The sequence below is a fragment of the Sus scrofa genome, chromosome 13 (genome assembly GCF_054392235.1).
Source record: "Sus scrofa isolate SSC_HxYL_T2T_F1_AM1 chromosome 13, Sscrofa_HxYL_maternal_Yorkshire_Landrace_v2.0, whole genome shotgun sequence".
In the NCBI taxonomy this organism is placed as follows: domain Eukaryota; kingdom Metazoa; phylum Chordata; class Mammalia; order Artiodactyla; family Suidae; genus Sus; species Sus scrofa.
In genome coordinates, this window is record NC_139395.1 from 37,181,983 (window position 1) to 37,201,204 (window position 19,222).

General features: G+C 45.7%; 1 protein-coding gene and 1 long non-coding RNA gene across 7 annotated transcripts in view; both read left to right on the forward strand.

The window, feature by feature from the left end:
• The window catches only part of ITGA9 (integrin subunit alpha 9), a 354,847-nt gene that overhangs the window by 142,327 nt on the left and 193,298 nt on the right, over positions 1-19,222 (forward strand). The window lies entirely within an intron of this gene.
• LOC146397257 (uncharacterized) lies at positions 6,857-14,352 on the forward strand. Its single transcript, XR_014822754.1, has 2 exons — positions 6,857-10,300; positions 12,000-14,352. It is a non-coding gene; the product is annotated as an uncharacterized LOC146397257 (long non-coding RNA).

The following is a 19,222-nucleotide window of genomic DNA, read 5'->3' on the forward strand; positions in this document are numbered from 1 at the left end:
TCTGCAAAAGAGGCTGTCCTTGGGCCTGGCAGTGCACTTACTCGTGGCGCAGTTTGCAATTGAGGGCATGGACCCTGGAGAAGAGCCAACATAGACCCTGAATGTAGACCCAGGACTGTTTGGGCAGGAAATCTGGGGACCCTGGCCAGCCAGAGCATGCCTGAGAGGGGAGAATGTGGGCTCTTCCCTTGGCCTCCCAGTCTCCTTGCCACTGGGGAAGAAGTAGAGCTGGAGAAGGGCTAGAGGGAAGTTTTCTTGAACTTGGGGTTGAAGGCAAGGATCACTCTTGCCCATGGCTCAGGCAAGATACCAGTTCTGCAGAGCCAGAGGATGGATGGGGCTGCGGAATGAGCCTGTCATTTGATTCAAGAGGAGCCCAGCTAGTAACCTCAGAGCTGGGTCTGGAGCCCCAGTTCCCTGGTTCCCCAGGTGGTGCCCTATTCTCATCTTGCAAAGTGAGCCTGCCCCTTGTACTACAGGAGACACTGTCCAGACACCATCCCAGTGACGTTGTGGGCTGTGAGTACCTAAGGCTAGGCCTAAGTGGGTGACTAGCTTATGTGGGCCCTGCTGTGGAGAGATGATTTCAGAATAGTTCATACAAGGCTGTGCGCTTTGGGGATAGGCTTCTGGGGTGCATATTTCAGCAGCACTGACCAGCTGTGCGATTGCTCTTAAACTCCTAGAGCCTCAGTTTTCTCATTTGGAAATCAGGGATAAAATGGAATCTGCTAGAGTTCCCATTGTAGCTCAGTAGATTAAGAACATGACACAGTGTCCGTGAGGAGGTGGGTTCGATCCCTGGCCTAACTCACAGGGTTAAGGATCTGGTGTTGCTGCAAGCTGTGGGGTTTGGATCCAGTGTGGCCGTGGCTGTGGCGGAGGCCTGCAGCTGCAGCTTCGATTCCACCTCTGGCCTGGGAACTTCCATGTGCCACGGGTGTGCCCATGAAAAGAAAAATTAAAAAAAAAAAAAAATCTGCTGGTAGAGTAGTTCAGGTAGAAAATGAAAAGTTGATAGAAATCTCACAGAGCATGACTTTGCTCATAAGGAGCACTCATGAATTGCAGCTACTGGGATGGTGGCTACTACTGTAATTGTTCTGTAGGAGTCTGGGGCCCCACTGAGAAGGGGCTGCCATTCATTCAGTCATTCATTGAATAAATATATAGGACACCTACCATTGCTGAGCACTGTTCTGAAAGCTTGAGATTTACCAGTGAACAAAAGAAACAAAGTTCCTTGTCATAATGGAGCTGGCATTCATTAGGCATCCAGCCCCCTGGTATCTAACAGGCAGAGGTAGAGATAAATCATAAGCATAACAAATATGGAAATTTCATGGAAACTGATCATTGATCTGGGAAAACATTTGATGGGGGCAGGGGTTTGGTCATGCCTTATTTTAAATAAGATGATCAGGGGAGGCCTCATGAGAATAAAGGCTTGAAGGAGGTGAGGGAGGGAGCCATGTATAGAGATGTGGGAAAAGAGCAGTCCAAGCAGTTGCAAAGGCCTGGGGCAGAAGTGCCAATGTCTCCAGGGACAGCCAGGAGAGGGTGTGTGTGTGTGTGTGTGTGTGTGTGTGTGTAGATTGTAAGGTGAGGTCAAAGAAGTGACAGGAGCCAGATCACACAGGGCCTTATAGGCCATTGATAAGGGCTTGGCTATTATTCTGAGACCAGGCAGTTGCAGGTATTGGGTGGGGGTGGGGGGAGTGACATGACCCTCAGCACCTTCTCCCTAGGGCTTAGCCCATGGCTTGGTCCCTGGGGCCACCTCTGCACTGTTAGTCTGGACCCCCAGACTTCCCCCACCTCCTGTTCCAGGCTCACTGCCCCCATCAATTCGCATGCTCTCTCACCCCCAACCATCACGCCCTGGGTCCCATTTCCTCAAGTTCCAAATGTCTGCCTTCAGCCAAGGATCCGATTCTTGTATTCTGAAGCCCCCTTTTGCAAAGAAGTGACATTGCTGGTGGAATTGGGCATGGGGCAGGTTGTGGGTGCTCTTTTCATTTCTGCAGCCAGCCCCCGTTCTAGGAACCTTGATTCAGATGGGCTCTCCCCGTTCCCCTTGGAGCCCAGGGCCTGTGTCCAGGCCACTCTGGGCCAGCGGTCTGCTGGCTGGGTTTGTCCTGGTGAGCAGGGCTGGAGGACAGGAAGACGGGAAGAAGGGCTGGGTGGAGGACAGCGGGTGAAGGGTGTGCTGGAGCCAACAGGAAGTAGGGCTGGACCTTGTTCTCCAACTAGTTCCCAGTCCTGGCCCCCCACCCCGCACAGGCTTTCAGGGCTCCGTCTGAAGCTGCATTGTCCTGTGGATGAGGCAGGCAGGCCAAACATTTAGCCAAGGCCAACCAGCCCTTGTTCTGCATATAACTGTGGACAGCCCCCAAGAGAGGGCTGCTCTGCCCTTGGCATTGGCCGGCAGCCTTGCTTGTGGCCAGGAGGCTCCCCTGGATCCTGGCCTGGGTGCAACCATTCCCCCAGCCCCACCTCCCATCCCCCTTTGCAGCTCTGGAGGGGGTGCTGGGGGGTGTGGAGGAGCAGGGCCTGTTTTACCCACTGCTCCTAGTGGAAGTGAGGGGTGACCCTGGGTCAGAGGGCCTCCTGTTGACATGCCTGCCCCCTCCCACCCCTGCTCCGGGTAAATGCAGAGAAGCCCTGTAGCTGTGCTTCCAGAAGAATGAATACACCAGTGGAAACCACACCCCCCCCACCGCAGTTGTGCAGCCCTGGGTTATCAGTGTTGCCCAGATTGAGGAAGTCTTTACCCTGCTGTCCATCCTCCCATCCTCCCGGGAGGCCCTGCCCGTGGGGGAGTCTGTCCTGCCCATGACTGGAGGGCCCCTGGGGGTTTGGGGGGTGAACAGAGGCCCTGACCTTTGCTGAAGATCAGCTTTGTGATCAGGGAAGGATCCACTTTTCGTCCCCGCCTCCCCTCACCCCACCGCCCCCACCTCCCTTTCATCATGTCTGTGTGAAAATAAAAGCTATTGTTGATTTAAAAGGGCCCTTTGCCTAATGCCCCTGGAATTTATTTGCTGGAGCATTTTCCATCTTCAGATTGAGTTCAGACCTTGGCTGCAGCCAAGAGGTTATGTAACCTGGGATGGAATGAATCCTGTTGGCATCTGGAGACCCCCCCCCCCAGTGTACCCCACCCTTAGCTGCTCCTGTGAGGAGGAAAGTGCCTCTGTGAGCTGCTGGAGGTGGGGAGCTGGGGAAGGGGAGGGGCTGATGGGAGGTGTTGGCTGCTGTGAGAGTGGAGTCATGGGGAGGATTTCTTTTGGGGCTGAATTCTCAGGTCTTCTTTGGTTCTGCCTCTGCCCCTCTCCTCGGACATAGCCCCTCCTCATGTACAAAGCCCCAGACCCTTCCATCAGGCAGTCCCTTGACCTTTACAAAAAAGCCCGAGCGTCCTTACTGCGCCCTAGTGGGATTTGGGACCTATTTCTGGCACATTCCTTCCCACCGAGCCTGTGGAATCTGTCTCCGTACTCCTGTCAGTCCCAGCAGTACTGGCCTGGAGGTCCTGCCCTGGCTGATGACCACACTTCACTCCAACTTCCAGTCCAAGATCCCTTGATGTGTGCTCTGAAGCCTGGCCTGCATCTACGTTGATTTACTCTGACATGGGACAAGAAAAGAGATGTTGCCCTGGGTTACAAGGGGCTGGAAGTCTAAACTACTTCTGGATTTTAAAAGCAGGAGAGGAGTTTCCTAATGGCTCAGCGGGTTCAGGATCCGGCATTGTCACTGCTGTGGTTTGAGCCCTGGCCCTGGAACTTCTGCATGCTGCGGGTGTGGCCAAAATTATTAAATTTAGTTGAGGAGTGGGTGTAGGCCAGAGGGTGGTGATTCCTAGTTTCTCCCAGTCTTCTCCCTTAAGAATCTCTCCATCCCTCTCTGATAAGTTCTGCTTCCTTTAATTTTTTTTTGTCTTTTGTCTTTTTAGAGCCACACCTATGGCATGTGGAAGTTCCCAGGCTAGGGGTCGAATTGGAGCTGTAGCTGCCGGCCTGTGCCACAGCCACAGCAACTCGGGATCCAAGCCACATCTGCGACCTACACCACAGCTCACGGCAACACCAGATCCTCAACTGGCTGATAGAGGCCGGGGATTGAACCTGCGTCCTCATGGATACTAGTCGGATTCATTAACCCCTGAGCCACTCCATGCTGCCTTTTCTTTTTAACCCCTCGTCAGCTGTGGAGTAACGATAGCCATTTACTCTAGTACTGTTTCTAGATTCTGTTCAAGGTAGCACAGCTGCTGGGGAAATAAAAACAGCTTGCAGGGACCATGCTAGGTGGTTTGCGTACATTACCTTTAATCCCCAAACAAAGCAATACCACAAAGCACTTGATCCTGAGGGGTGGGATGTTACATCCATTCTGTAGATGAGGAAACCGAGGCTGAGAGTGAGTCTGCTAAATTGATCCCCAGGTTCAGGACTCAAATTCTCCTTTGCCTGAGGTCCTTTTTTTCAGTGCCTGCCTACTCCTTGCCATGCAAATGTTGCTGCTTCAATTGTCATTTGATTGTGTGTCATCCTTCTGCTTGAACTCAAATGACCGATCATGTTCATTGAATACCTGCTGATGTTGAGTGTATAAGAAAAAAGGATAGCTGTGGACTAGGCAGCAGTTGAGATGAAAAAGGTGTGAAGTAGTTGATGATTGACCTAAAACACCTTATGTAGGAGTGTGAAGTTCTTGTTCCTTCTTGGCGGTGTGGCTTGGAGTCCACAGAGGGGACCATGCTGGGCGGGGCTTACAGACACTGAGGAAGGTTCCCCAATAGGAGATGAGGTGCAGACTGTGCCCTACAGGCTTAGCAAGGTTTTAGAAAGGGGAGGCCCTTTGAAACAAACACAGAGGCGGTGAGGAACAGGTGGGACCAAGGTCTGTGTAGTCTGGGGGAGAAAGAATGCTGGAATAAGTTTGCAGAGTTAGAACTGGTTAATGTCCTACAGGGCAGTAAAACGGAAACCTTTGGGTGTATCTTTCCACCAGACGGACCATTCCTGGCTTGACAGTGTTCCACAGATTAGCACCTGACCTTCAATAGTTTGGGCCCTGTTCAAGGATAAATAGTAAATAAAACAAAGATACCGTCTCCTAGAGAGTTTTGTGACACCAAGTCTGTCTTGCCAGCGTTCTAGTATGACATTAAAAGGGCATCAATAATGTCTCTGCTTTATTTCAAATTTGGAAGATTTTTTTGGCATCAAGAAGAGCAGCAGCAGTATGACGGTTGAACGAAAGCCAGGTTGGAAGAGGAAGGCAATCGGGCTTCCAGACATGTCTGGGAGGCTGGTAGGAGCTGGGAGCTTCTGAGGCCTGATTTTGGGGTGATGGAGGGAGAGCAGACTGTGCCAGGGAACAGGCCTATCTGGCCCATAGCAGCTCAGCAGCAGCCGCCCCCCGCACTATGACCAGTCCCACCTCCAGTCCAGACAATGCACTTGGCAACCCAAGGGTTGGTGAGCGAGAAGAAAGCACAGAAGAAGCCATGGAACCAAGAAGTGCAGATGTCAAGGAATTCTGGTGGCATAGGACCAGATTGGAGTCTACAAACTGCATAGAGAAAACAACCCCAATTGAAAGCAAACAGACTCTGAGTTGAGACACTTGTTCTCCTTGTTCAGAGAATACGATTCAGAGAATGGCAGAAAAGCATAAACACTACAAATTCAGCTACTTCATCTCTCTATTTTAGTAATCAAAGGTGGCACTGGGAATGCTGGTGGAAGCAGACTTGACTCAGAGCCCCTTGGCCTCGCTTGGCTTTTCCTCTATGTTTGAACAACTTAAGTCTGCATCTCCATTCCATTCCTTTCCTGGCTTGGTGTTTGCATTGTCAGCATGATGGCCACGTGCACATGGGGAAAGCTGTGGGGTGGCTTCCCGTAGCCGGTTCTTGAGAGTGTTCCCTTGGTCCAGCGCCCTGGTGTGGCTCTGGAAGACAGTCTAGCCCTCAGCCAGCATGCTCACCCTGTAGGATGCAGTCTACCTCTATGCCCGGGCCCCAGAGGCGGTCCAGCTCCATTCACTTGTCCCATCGTGGCAGGAGGGTTGAACGGCTGCTTTCTGGTTGCAGATGGTTTCTTTCTTCCATTCCTTCCTTGATGAACATAGTCAGTCAACAAGCATTTACTGAGCAGCCACCCTGGGCCAGCTTTGTCCAAGACAAAAAAGAGCTCAGAGGCAAGGAAGGGAATCTTAGGCTGAAGAAATAGCAAGGCAAAGGTGCGGGGGTGAGATAGTATGTAGCTTCTGTGAAGGAGGAGGTGGGAGAGTGCAGAAAGGGAGGCTCAAGTCTCTGTCCTCTCAGAGTGTGGTACAGAACATTCTGATGTTATTTTGCTGGCTGTGGCAGCCATGGAAGATTCTGTAGGGAGGGAGTAGTTTATTTCATTCCACAAACATTGCTTTGACACCTTCCATGTACAAGATTTTCTTTGAGCTGCTGGGGATACAGCAGTGATTGATTAATCACAGTCTAGTGGGAGAGTTAGACACAGTAGGCAGAGATGGAGCTCAGAGAGACTGGCTGGCCAGGAGGAGTACCAGCCCTGAGGTGAGTTTCTACTGCATGGGGGTTTGCCTCCCCTCCGCCATTCACAAGCAGGGAGCCCGATCTTATGCCCCAAGTGTGTGAAGCCCCCTCTGCTTTTTCTTGTCTAAAGCCATCTTCATAATGGGGGAGGGTGATGAGGAAAAAGCAGCTGAAGGAAGGGAAGCTCAGAAGTCTCTGATGGTCCTTCACCAGGAATCCACTAGAATTGAGGGCTGTGCACCTTTTTTTTTCCCTTTTTTCTTTTTTCTTTTTTTTTTTTTTTTTTTTTTAGGGCCGCACCAATGACATACAGAAGTTCCCAGGTTAGGGGTCAAATTGGAGATGCAGCTGCCAGCCTACACCACAGCCACAGCAACACCAGATCTTTAACCCACTGAGCAAGGCCAGGGATCGAACCTGCATCCTCATGGATACTAGTTGGGTTCCTAACTCACTGAGCCACAACAGGAACTCCCTGGGCACCTTTTGATAGGTATATTTTATGAGATCCCTGGGTTTGTGGGAAGGGCTGCATTAGTGACCTCTTAAGCACAGTGGTCCTTTGTTCCTTTGTTACTTCTTATGCAAACTTCTGGGAAGAATTTATAAAGGCAGAAATGCATTGAGACTGATAGGCCAGCAGGAATGGTTACTACCCAAAACTTCAATCTTACAGGATGGATTCAGTTCTTTGAGCAGCAGAAGCATGTGTGCATTGGTTAACTTTTGCTGAGTACAAAATTCCTCCAAATTTAATGGCTTAAAACAACAGCCATTTATTATTGCGAATCTCTCGGTCAGCTGGGCAGGTCTTCTGATCTGGGCCAGGCTTGGCTGATCTTGGCTTGGCTCAGCTTGCAGACTGGCTGAGGGTTGGCTCACCCAAATGTCATGTACTTGGCTGGGGTGACCAGGGTCTCTCAATATTCAGCAGTCTAGCTAGGCTTTTCATGTGGTGGCTGGGCAAGGTTCTAAGAGTGAGTGGATGTGAGAAAGGCCTGGGCTAAGAAGTTGCACAGTGTCATTTCTGATGCATTCTCTTGGCCAATGTAAATTCAAAGGATGGGGAAATAGACTCTTACCTCTCGGTGGAAAGAGCTATCATGTCATATTTTCAGACACACTTGTGGGAAAGGATGGAAAATTGTGTTCTTATGCTGTGGACAGAGCATTTGGGCTCTAAAGTCACATGGGGCTGTCAATTCAGGATTCTTTGCCTACGCACAACCCTCACTCATGAGATGAGAACACTAATAGTATCTATCTCAGAAAATCATTTTGAGGATTAGAAGACACATGTAAACCTAATGTATTGTAAGTGCTCAGTAAAAAGAGACTATGAAAGGAGGCTGTCAGGAGATTAGGAGAAGAATGTTTTATTAATTCATGCTACTCAGCCTTCTGCAACACTTCTTCACATCCTAACATTATAAATACAGTAATTCTAATCATTTATTGGTCAATAAAAATAAGCAATTATTTGCATAGTAGACTCTGTGCTAGAGGCCAGAGACACAGGGCTTGAGGCACTAAGGCATTCCCCCTGTATGAAAGGATTTCAGCTTCATTATCTGCTCAGAAATTCTGAGAAATTTCATTGGTTCTGAAGTTAGATTCCCAAGCTGGATATTCAAGACCCCTCACAAGGTCTTAGTTTATGCCACCTTCCTGTGCAAGTGGATTCTTCCCTGTGCCCCAAACATGCCCTGTGCCTTTACATCCTTACAAATAAACACAGAACAGGAATGGACTGCACACTTCAGGGTCCGTGGTAGGGGGCAGCTGGGTGGACAGGAGGCCTGGGCTTGGACATGCGGATCCCAAACCAGCACATGGCTGGGACCGATGGGGTTCAGAGTCCATAGAAATGACACTGTTACCTCCATCTCAAGGGGTTTTATAGATGTTCCCCTACCTTTAAAACTCACTCTGATCTGCTGCTCCTTGGAGCCTGCCTTAAAGTGGTCTGTGGACCAGTACGACCTCCTTTAGTGTCTCCATGGGCAGAAACATTCTTCCTCTTCTGCCTTCAACATCCTCCCTCTGACAGTGCATCCTTTCCTAGGAGTTCCACAGGCAATGACAGAAACTCCCACCAGTCAAACACCTAGATATGTACTCCCATACTTCTGGGGAGTCTCCAAAGACTGCAGAGCCTGCCCCATCCTCTTTTCCCTTAGCTTGCAGTTATTGGATGAAGAGACTGAGCTACAGCACAACACAAACATCACAAACATCAGTTCAATAAATGACGTGGAAGTTAAAATTGTCTATGGACACTAGTCACGTGGCTAAGGAAAGGTGACCTTGAGTGTGACTTCCCCATGGACCTAAAGTGGGGCTCAGGAATCCCTCTCTTCCTCATCTCCAACCCCCTCTAAGACCCACCTGCAACTTTGTGAGATTCCAGACTCTTTTCCTGTATCCTAGCCTTACTGGAGGGAAAAACGGAATTGTGGTTCCTTTCTCTCTGCCAGGCCTCCACCTTCCCCAGAGACTGCCATTTCTACTCTATGGCATTTTTGGTGAGTAGAATGGCTCTTAACCAGACCTTAACTCTTCCTTGAAGGTTAGAGTGAAGGGAGAATGGGGAAGAGAAGGTGCAGTGTGAATAGAAATGATGCAGTTTTTTGGAAAAAGAAGCTCCTTCAGCCTGCAAGAAAGCAGAGGCCAAGAAGGATACAGATAATGAACAGTGGGAAAGCAGAGGGTCCTTTGTCACCCTTTCAGGTCCTACTCCCAGAAAGCAGTAAGGGAAAGTGGAGATGAGATACCAACATCAGAATTCACTTTTTAACACTTCATTAACCTGGGTTGACTACTGGTATTTCCCCTGAAGCAGCATATTCCTGAGGTAGCTTCATATGATCTCTAGAAACTACTTACATTTAGGAATTTTTCTAAGGATTCCAGATAGAATATTTATAATTTCCAGACATCATGGGTTCTGCTAACCATCAACATAAGCAATATTAGGCTTTATCTCTGATATTAACCAGACTTGAACTCCATTAGCACAGACTTTAAAAATATTCTCACATATCAGAATTCCTTTTAATCAGAATCTTAAAGTCAAAATCTGTGACTCTATTTTTCTAAAAATGGAAAAATATCCCCATATACTGTTGTGTTCTAAAGCAAAACAAAATACACCTTTTTAAATCCCATCAATTTATTCAACTACTATAAACTGTGGATCTCTTATGAACCTATACTGTTCTAGGAATAGGAGATACAAAAAAACTGAGTAACAGTGAGGTCCCTATTATTGCATTGTTTTGGAATAATAGAGGCACATATACCATAGAGCTAAAATACAGGTAGCAAACTCTAGGAACCACAATAAATTTCCTTTATTTAATAAAGTGTATCAACCAGAAGCATATAACAGGCATCATATTTAATGGTGAAATATTGAAATAATTTATGTTATATTAGGAATTGTAGACCAAAAGGCTTGCTATCATTGCTATTGTCTATTGAAGGTTCTTGCTGATGTAATAAGGCAAGAAAATAAATTAGCTATAAATAGTGGAAAATGAAAGATAATGTTATTATTTACAGATCATACTATTTAACTAGATAATTTCACAGAATGGATGAGCTGTTGGATTAAATAGATTTCAGTAAATTAGCTGTATTCATACAAAAAAATCAGTATCTTTCTTATATATCAGTACTTATTGAGAACATATCATTTAAAAATCACATTAATGGAGTTCCCATCATGGCTCAGTATTAATGAACCCGACTGGTATCCATGAGGATGTGGGTTCGATCCCTGGCCTTGCTCAGTGGGTTAAGGATCCAGCATTGCCATGAACTGTGGTGTAGGTCACAGACATGGCTTGGATGCCACCTTGCTGTGGCTGTGGTACAGGCCTGCAGCCGTAGCTCTGATTCGACCCCTAGCCTGGGAACTTCCATATGCTGTGGGTGCGGCCCTAAAAAGACCAAAAAAATCACATTAGCAATAGATATAAAGTATCCAAGAATGAACCTAATATAAACTTGTAAGACCCATGTAAAGAAAACTATAAAATTTTAAAAGGACTTAAGGGGTTTGACTAAATAAAGAGATACACCACATAAATCTATCACTTGTCCCTAAACACTATTATAGTAAGATTTTGTTTCTATGGGACCTGGCAGGCTTATCTATAATTCATACATAAAATAAAATGTGCAAAAAGAATCAAACTTTCTTTAAAAGAAAAAAATAGTAGCAGAAGAAACCTGTTCAGCCAGGTGTCAAAATATAAAACAGTATTAAAACCATGTAGAATTGGTACAAAAGTAAACAGATCAATGAAACAGAATAGAGAGTTTAGAAACAGACATGTATATATGCAATTTTAGTAAATAATAAAGATTATGTTTCAAATCTTGGGGGAAAGGCTGAAATATTCATTAAGTATCAGCAGAAATGGCTAACAACTAAAAAAACAGTCAAATCCCTGCTATATGCCATTTATAAGAATAATTTCCACATATTTGAGGAGTTAAGTATAAAAAGCCAGGACTATGGGAGAAATAAAAGAAGACTATATTCATGAGTTAGAGTAGAAGTCTTCTTAAACAAGATACAGGATGTTGATAGTATAAAGAATAGATGATGCATTTTATTACATTAAAACTCCTTTTAGGAGTTCCTGTCATGTCACAGCAGAAACAAATCCTACTAGGAACTGAGAGGTTGTGGGTTCGATCCCTTGCCTCGCTCAGTGGGTTGAGGATCTGGCATTGCTGTGAGCTGTGGTATTGGTTGCAGACGTGGCTTGGATCTGGTGTTGCTGTGGCTGTGGCGTAGGCTGGTGGCTACAGCTCCAATTGGACCCCTAGCCTGGGAACCTCCATATGCCACAAGTGTGGCCCTAAAAAGAAAAATAAAATAAAATTAATTTTATATAACAATGAATATCATTAATAGAAAGTTACTAATATGTGACTAATAGAAATGTAAAATGACTGGTAGAAAAGGTATATATAATAGGCAAAGAATTCCCAATCAGAATATATAAAGAGCCTTTAAAAAAAAAATAAAGAAAACCATTTGTCACCAATAAAAACAAACAAAAGATATGAAGGCAAAGGATTCCTAATCAGAATATATAAAGAGCCTTTAAAAAAAATAAAACCATTTGTCACTAATAAAAACAAACAAAAGATATGAAGAGGTTATTCAGACTACAGGAAATACAATAGCCCAATAAACAAGCAAAAAAATTATATATTTATTCCCACTTGGTTTTTTTTTGTTTGTTTTTTGCTTTTTAGGACTGCACCTGAAGCAAATGGAAGTTCCCAGGCTAGGGGTCAAACTGGAACTACAGCTGCCAGCCTACTCCATAGCCTCAGCAATGCGGGATCCAAGCCGCATCTGCAACCACAGCTCATGGCAGCGCCAGGTCCCCAGCCCACTGAGCGAGGCCAGGGATTGAACCCACATTCTTGTGGATACTAGTCAGGTTTGTTTCTACTGCAGCACAGGGGGAACTCCCTATTTATTATCATTTGTAATCAGAGAAGCATAAAACACTGAGATAGCACTTTTCACCCACAATCCTACAAAAATGTTTAAAGATTAACAATATAAAATGTTGGTGGAAATAGGGAAATAGTTATTTACATTTACTAGTGATAGTATAATTTAACTTCTATCAAATGTTTTAATTGTCCATATCTTTCAACCTAATAGTTCTGCTTTTTGATGTCTTCTCTACAGAAATATATTTTTTATAAAGATTTTTATTTTTTTCCATTATAGCCGGTTTACAGTGTTCTGTCAGTTTTCTACTGTACAGCATGGTGACCCAGTTACACATACATGTATACAGTCTTTTTTCTCCCATTATCATGCTCCATCATAAGTGACCAGACATAGTTTCCAGTGCTACACAGCAGGATCTCATTGCTAATCCATTCCAAAGGCAATATTCTGCATCTGTTAACGCCAAATTCCCAATCTATCCCACTCTCTCCCCTATACAGAAATATTTATACACATGTTCAAAGCAAGATTTTTATTACAGTGTTGTTTATGATGGTAGAAAAAATGAAATCATGTAAATTTCCACAAATAAAGAGATTTAGATGAGCTATAGTGGAATAAGACTATGGAATTTCATATAGCAAGTAAAGGGAATGAGACAGACTCTACACTGACATAAAAAGCTCTTAGAGATCCTACTTCATTTATTTTGTTTTGTTTTTACTGCCACACCTGCAGCATGTGGAAGTTCCTAGGCTAGGGGTCGAATCGGAGCTGTAGCCGGGACCTATGCCACAGGCACAGCAATACCTGATCTGAGAGGCATCTGTGACCTTTGATAGAGCTTGTGGCAACACCAGATCCTTAACCTACTGAGTGAGGCCAGGGAACAAACCCGAACCCTCACAGAGACAATATCAGGTCCTTAACTCACTGAGCCACGACAGGAACTCCTCAAACTTTAAAAACGAAAAAAAGAGGGAGTTCCTGACATGGCTCAGCAGTAACAAACCTGACCTATATCCATGAGGATAAAGGTTTGATCCTAGTGCTCTTGAAATGCTGTCTGTTTTCATCAGAGGATGAATTTTGTGTTAAGATTTAGATTCTCTCTTTATTTTTTCATTTGAATCATATCATTTATACTTATTAAATCAAGCACACTTTTCTAGTTTTTTGGCCTTCTCCAAAATGGGGTTGGTTACACAGTCAATGATTTCAAGCTGTCGTTGTAAATAACAGTTTCAACAATGGCGTTTTTGCATGTACTAAGAACTTGCTTGATGTTGGGTGGTTCGTGTGCATTATCTCCTTTAATCATGACCACCATTCTGTGGTGCTTGTACCATCATTAACGTAATTTTGCCAAGAAGGACCTGAGGTTTCGAGAGGGTGAAAAAAGTTGTCCAAGACTACACAGCCACTATTTGGCAGAGCTGGGGCAAAGGTCCATATTACTTCAAAGGCTATGATTTCAGTCGTTATTCTCTAATGTCCCACTGTGAGGGTGCCACACTCCTAGAATTTCTCTGTGTCCCATACACTTCCTGTGATGGTGTATTTCGCTCTGGACCTGTGATGTAATGACTTGGATGCAGCCAGATTTGCTAAAGCCCCCTCCAGCTTGACCCAGCCTTTCAGTTCCCTCATTACTTCATGGAGGATCATATATTTCAGACACTCAAGTGTCTTTGAGGTTTTGGGCTTGGTTAAGCAGGGTTGATGTTGCTCAGTGTTTCCCTTGCCTGATGCCAAGTTCCCGTCACGTGGTCATAGGAGGGCTGTGTCGGGTGATGTTTCCTGAGAATTAAGGGGTGTGGTGAAGCTTTAAAATGGAGCATCTCTAAGTTTCCTTCTTGGAAAATCCTGGGATTCACTTAGGAACTGACAAGGGTCACATGACAGGGTTTTGCTTCACCGAACACATTGTGATGGTTCCCCTTCACCGTATGTCCATCACAGAGAGATGTGTATCTGTTCACACAGCTTTTCCTTTGCCAGAGGAAGGAACTGAGCTCAGAGTTTCTTACCCACGCCATCATGGATGTAAGGATTCAAACTGGGCTTTCTGACCCAGAACCCTGCTCTTCCTACCACACCTTGCTGCCATATTTTGCTTTGTTGGGCAATGAGGAAGCCTAGTGCTGGATGAAAGAATCAGGTATGAAAGGGATTCAAAGCTTATCCAAGCCTCATCCTAGTGGCTTGGGTTTCCTTAGGTCTCCTGCAGACTACCTCTTCAGCCAGGAGATGGACAAAGGGTACAAAGGGGTAAGGATTTCCATCAGAAAGAAAACTGGGAGTTCCCGTCATGGCTCAGTGGTTAACGGATCCGACTAGGAACCATGAGGTTGTGGGTTTGATCCCTGGCCTTGCTCAGTGGGTTAAGGATCCAGCGTTGCCATGAGCTGTGGTGTAGGTTGCGGACGCAGCTCGGATCCTGCGTTGCTGTGGCTCTGGCGTAGGCTGGCAGCTACAGCTCTGATTGGACCCCTAGCCTGGGAACCTCCATATGCCGCAGGAGTGGCCCAAGAAAAATGGCAAAAAGACAAAAAAAAAAAAAAAAAAAAAAAAAAAAAAAGAAAGAAAACTGATTAAGTTGTAAGAAAAGTTTCAAGGTTCTTCCCCTGCCCGATTTTCCCAGATCACACCCCTTCTCTGCCCTTCAGCAGAGACAGGTAGAAATAAGCTGTGCTTATTTCCCAAGACTTCTGGAGTCACAAAAGGATCTGAGATTTAAATAGAGAAGAAGTATGGAGAAACTGACAGCAGGGTGGTAATAGTGAGCCTTGAAGAGACGCTAACCAAACTGTGAGGAGTTGAATTTCCCATTAGTCAGGCAATCTTTTTCCAGTTTTCCACTTCCTAACATTTTGTGTTAAACTCGGTTACAGAGATAGAAACTTCCAATTTGGAAAATTCCAAATTCTCTGTGTTACAGAGATAGTGAATTCTAGAAGCAGATTCACTGGAAGTGAAGCCTTACCTTTTGGTGTGTTTTAAAAGCAGTTCATGGACATCTGTAGAGTTTCCCTACCATGAATGCCTGCAGGGTAGCAGAACACGGGGTCCTTGTAAGAATCAGAAGCAGGAGCTGAACATTCAGGAAAACCTTGCTTACAGAAGTAAACCTTTCGCCGGAGGGTTCCCACACTGCAGGCTTTGTGTGGCTTCCGGGAACCGTGTGGAAATCACGTGCAGTGCTGGTTCTGCTCAGCCTTTAATTACGCTTCGCCGGGCTCAATGTCCCCTCTCTTTTCTTTGCTCACTGTGGAACAGACACCTGAAAGATGTAGTTCTTGGCAGGTGTCCTTGGTACAGTTCGGTACTTCTCACTCCAGCCCTTGAAAATCCTGAAAGGAGTTCATTTCAGAAAGTTGAAGAAAATCATGCAGAGGTTCCTGGAGGTTCAGAGAAGCCTCCTCCCATCCGTGGAGGTGCTAAGGCCTGTTGGCACGGCCTGAGAAAGGCTTCAGTCATCCATCTAGTCCGTTCATTTATTCAGCTTGTTTATGGAGCCTTTTTATGGACCGGGTATTGAGAGGCTGATGAAATAGATGTGGTTACTCTTCTCTGAGGGTACCATCTATTAGGCATGCTAGAGAGTAAATGTCTAATAATTAAATGAGTAGAAATAGATTGTGACAGATGCTGTGAGGGAAGTGACCAGGGTGAAATGTTTGAGACAGTGTCGTCATGCCAAGCGTTGGGAGAAGAGCATTGGAGGAAGAGGGTATAGCAAATATGGTGGCCTGGAGGTGGGGACGAGTGCTCAGAGGGGCAGCAGGGGGGCCAGCATGGCTGGAGTGTGGTGGGTGCAGGGGGAGTGGGAGGAGGTGATGGTGGAAACGCCTGCAGAGCCAGTTGCCAAGGGGCCAGGCAGGCCAGGCAGACCAGGCTCAGTGAGTGGATTTAATTAGATGGGCAGTAAGAAGCAGTTGAAGGGTTTTCAGTGTGTGGTTCTACTTGTATTTCAGGGAGATTATTCTGGCTCTCAGATAGAAAATGGACAGGACAGGAGCAGGAGCACAGCAGGGGGCCAGAGAGGAGATACACATGGTAGGTTGGGGGAGGATGGCATAAATTAGGTTGGGATGAACAGAAACACATTACTGTATATAAAAGAGATAAACAACAAGGACCTACTAAATAGCAGAGGGAACTCTACTAATGTTTTGTAATAACATATAAGGGAAATGAATCTGAAAAAACATATATAGTCGATGTTTTATATATATGTATATTCAGTTATATATTTGCTTAATATATAACTGAAAATACATACATATAAATGTAACTGTATATATACACATGTATATCTTAATCACTTTACTGTATACCTGAAACTAACACAACATTGTAAATCAGCTATACTTCAATTAGAAAAAGAATAATAATTTGAAAAATAAAGCAGGTACTGTGCTTCCCAGTGGATGGGAGTGGATTCTAATTCAGCCCCTGCCACTTCATCACCATGCAGCTTTGGGCAGTTCTCCTAATCTCTCTGGCATTCAACTATTCACCCCTAATAAAACGGACAAGTATTTTCTCATGTGGTTTCTGGAAAGAGTAAGTATTCACAAAGTCCTCTATAAACCTGGACCATATGCTCATCTGAGCTCTAATATGATTCATATTGGGGGGGGGGTGGTTCCTGCAGTGTTGGAAAAATCACTCAGCAGCCCCTGCATGAGCAACGTTTTATTACAGCCTGAGGCTAAAAAGATGCTTTTGTTTCCTTACTGCCATCCATGTATCTCTAAGGGAGCGCAGCTAGTTAAAAATCACAGTGTGGTCGTTTATAAGTAGTCGTTTACTGGAGTAATGACTTGGAATGGCTAGGTCTTTTTTTTTTTTTTTTTTTTTTTAACTTTGTCTCTGGTCGCCACCTGTGGGTGACATATGAGTGTGATAAAGTGTGTAGGTGTGACATGCTACTGTGAACGTGAGGAATGCCTGATGGAGTACCATTCAACCTGCTGTACCCACTCTTCTGACAGGCTTTTAGCACCCAATTACTGCTGCTAGGCCATCAGGGTCCAGTGAATTGCTGTATTCTCGCCTTCCAATCTTCAGTGTTCTTAGGGTAAAGACGCAGAACACTGATTTTGACTTTGAACAAAGCAAGTCTATCTTTCATCATGAGTTTGGACCATTTGGAATCCTTGTGTTACAAGGAAATATCCCATTTCAAATGCAATTTTCTGTTACACGGCTCTGAGCAGATGCTGAGATTTGCTGCTCTGTCATCCAAAAGGGTCTCAGAGTTCCCAGAGAGACCAATTTAAAAATGTTTGCTGGAAGGGCGCTGCAATGGTGGAAATGTTCTGTGTGTGCCCTGTTCAGTACAGCGGCCCTCAGCTCCACGTGGCTGGTCTGACGGAAGAACTGAATTTTAAATTGCATGGCATCTTAATGCATTTAAACAGGCAGAGATGGCTAATGGCTCCTGTATTGGACAATGCAGTTCTAGAAGAATATTTTTTCTCATGGAAAACTGCTCCTCTGAGCCCCAAGGGTTATGTGAGTCCATGAGTTTGCAGACTCTCCGGATGCCCTCTAGGATCCTCACTGGTGGAGTTCCCATGTGGCTGAGCAGGTTAAGGATCCAGCATTGTCACTGCAGTGGCTCAGGTTTGATCCCTGGCCTGGGAATTTCCTTATGCCGCAGGTGCGGCCAGAGATTTTTTTTTTTTTTTAATTTAAAAAAAGACCCTCATGGAGATGTGTGTCCCCTGCGTTGGGAGCAGTCCTGTAACACGTATTTGGCTTGGGACAGTTCCAGGGGAGTGCTTTGCCATCTTGGTGTTTGAGTGCTGCGCGTGTGGTGAGATGAACAAAGTGATGCTGACAAGGGCTCCCCAGGGAAGGCTGTCCATGGAGAGGCATGTACCTGCCCTCAACCACGCCCCCCTCCCCCGCCTCATGCTTTGTGCTGCTCTTGTTCTTTCCCTGGGGCCCAAGAAGTCCCAGGGAGGGCATTTGTCATGAATGACCCTTGTTGTTTAATACCATCTCATTGGCTTAGACACTTGAAAGTCAGTCCTTTCTTGGCACATGCCCACTTCTTGGCCTGTGTGAGAAATTTCCAGGGCACAGTGAGGACAGGGCAGGGGCCTTAACGACAGTGAGGCCAAGTGAGCTCTGTGTGTGCCCACTTCCTGAGGTGCATGATGGTTTCCGGAGGCCTTTTCTGAGAGGCAGGTGGGTGGCTGACTGAGCTCGCAGAACCAGGATACTCCTGGATTCAAGGTCAGAAATCGTAGCTCATTTTAGCTCATTTGCCCCTAGAGGGAGAAGTTGAAGGTGACACAGTGCCTGCGTGAAAAACATGGGAATATTCTTCTTTTCCGTCTATGGCAAGGAAAGGAAGACTGACAGTTCACCCAAGCTTGATAGTAGAATGAGAGTGGATGGTGAATGGTGTCTCATTCTCTCCTGTTCTGGAATTTGGTGTCTGGGCAAGTCCTGCCTTTCAAAGGAAAGTATCGGCACTCAGCATTTGAGGGGAGTAATTCATACTCTACACAGCAAGAGACACTTGAGAGACGGTGGAAGAATGTTTGATGGAGAGCCGCTTAGTTTTTTGCAGGCCCTAGATTTAGAATATAACTTTGCTAGGGAAGAATGGGGTTAAAATGTCAGGTGCTGTCTCTCATAGTAGGCGGTGTGTAGGGTCCATTGAATCTGGTAGAAACAACATCGCTTGCCAGGAGCAGCCCAGACTGGGAGTGATGTCAGGGAGCCTGGCAGACATGGTCCTGTGAAAGGATGGCTGGTGCTTTTTTAAGAAGCCAAGCTGAACAGGAACCATCTTTAATTTGGGGAGAGCCCTGTGTGCACCACTGGTGGTCATTCCTCAAAGCTATTTTTATTCCTGCCAGGTGTAAGACAGCCAAGCAGGGATTTTCAATTATAGGTAATTATCCGAATTGCAGCCCTGAGTTTTCCTCCTTGGCACATCTTTGTTCACACCCCGGGTGTGAGCTGATCTGCTTGTAAACACGTGGTCTGGGTGTGGGGGGAGGAGAGCTGTGGGCTCTTTATAGCTGTATTTCCAGAATATGCTTTTAAAGATTATGGTCACATTTACCTTGATTGGGGAGAGTAACTTATCATAAAAACCTCAGTCATTTTCCCTTTCCAACATAAAAAGTGTTATTAAT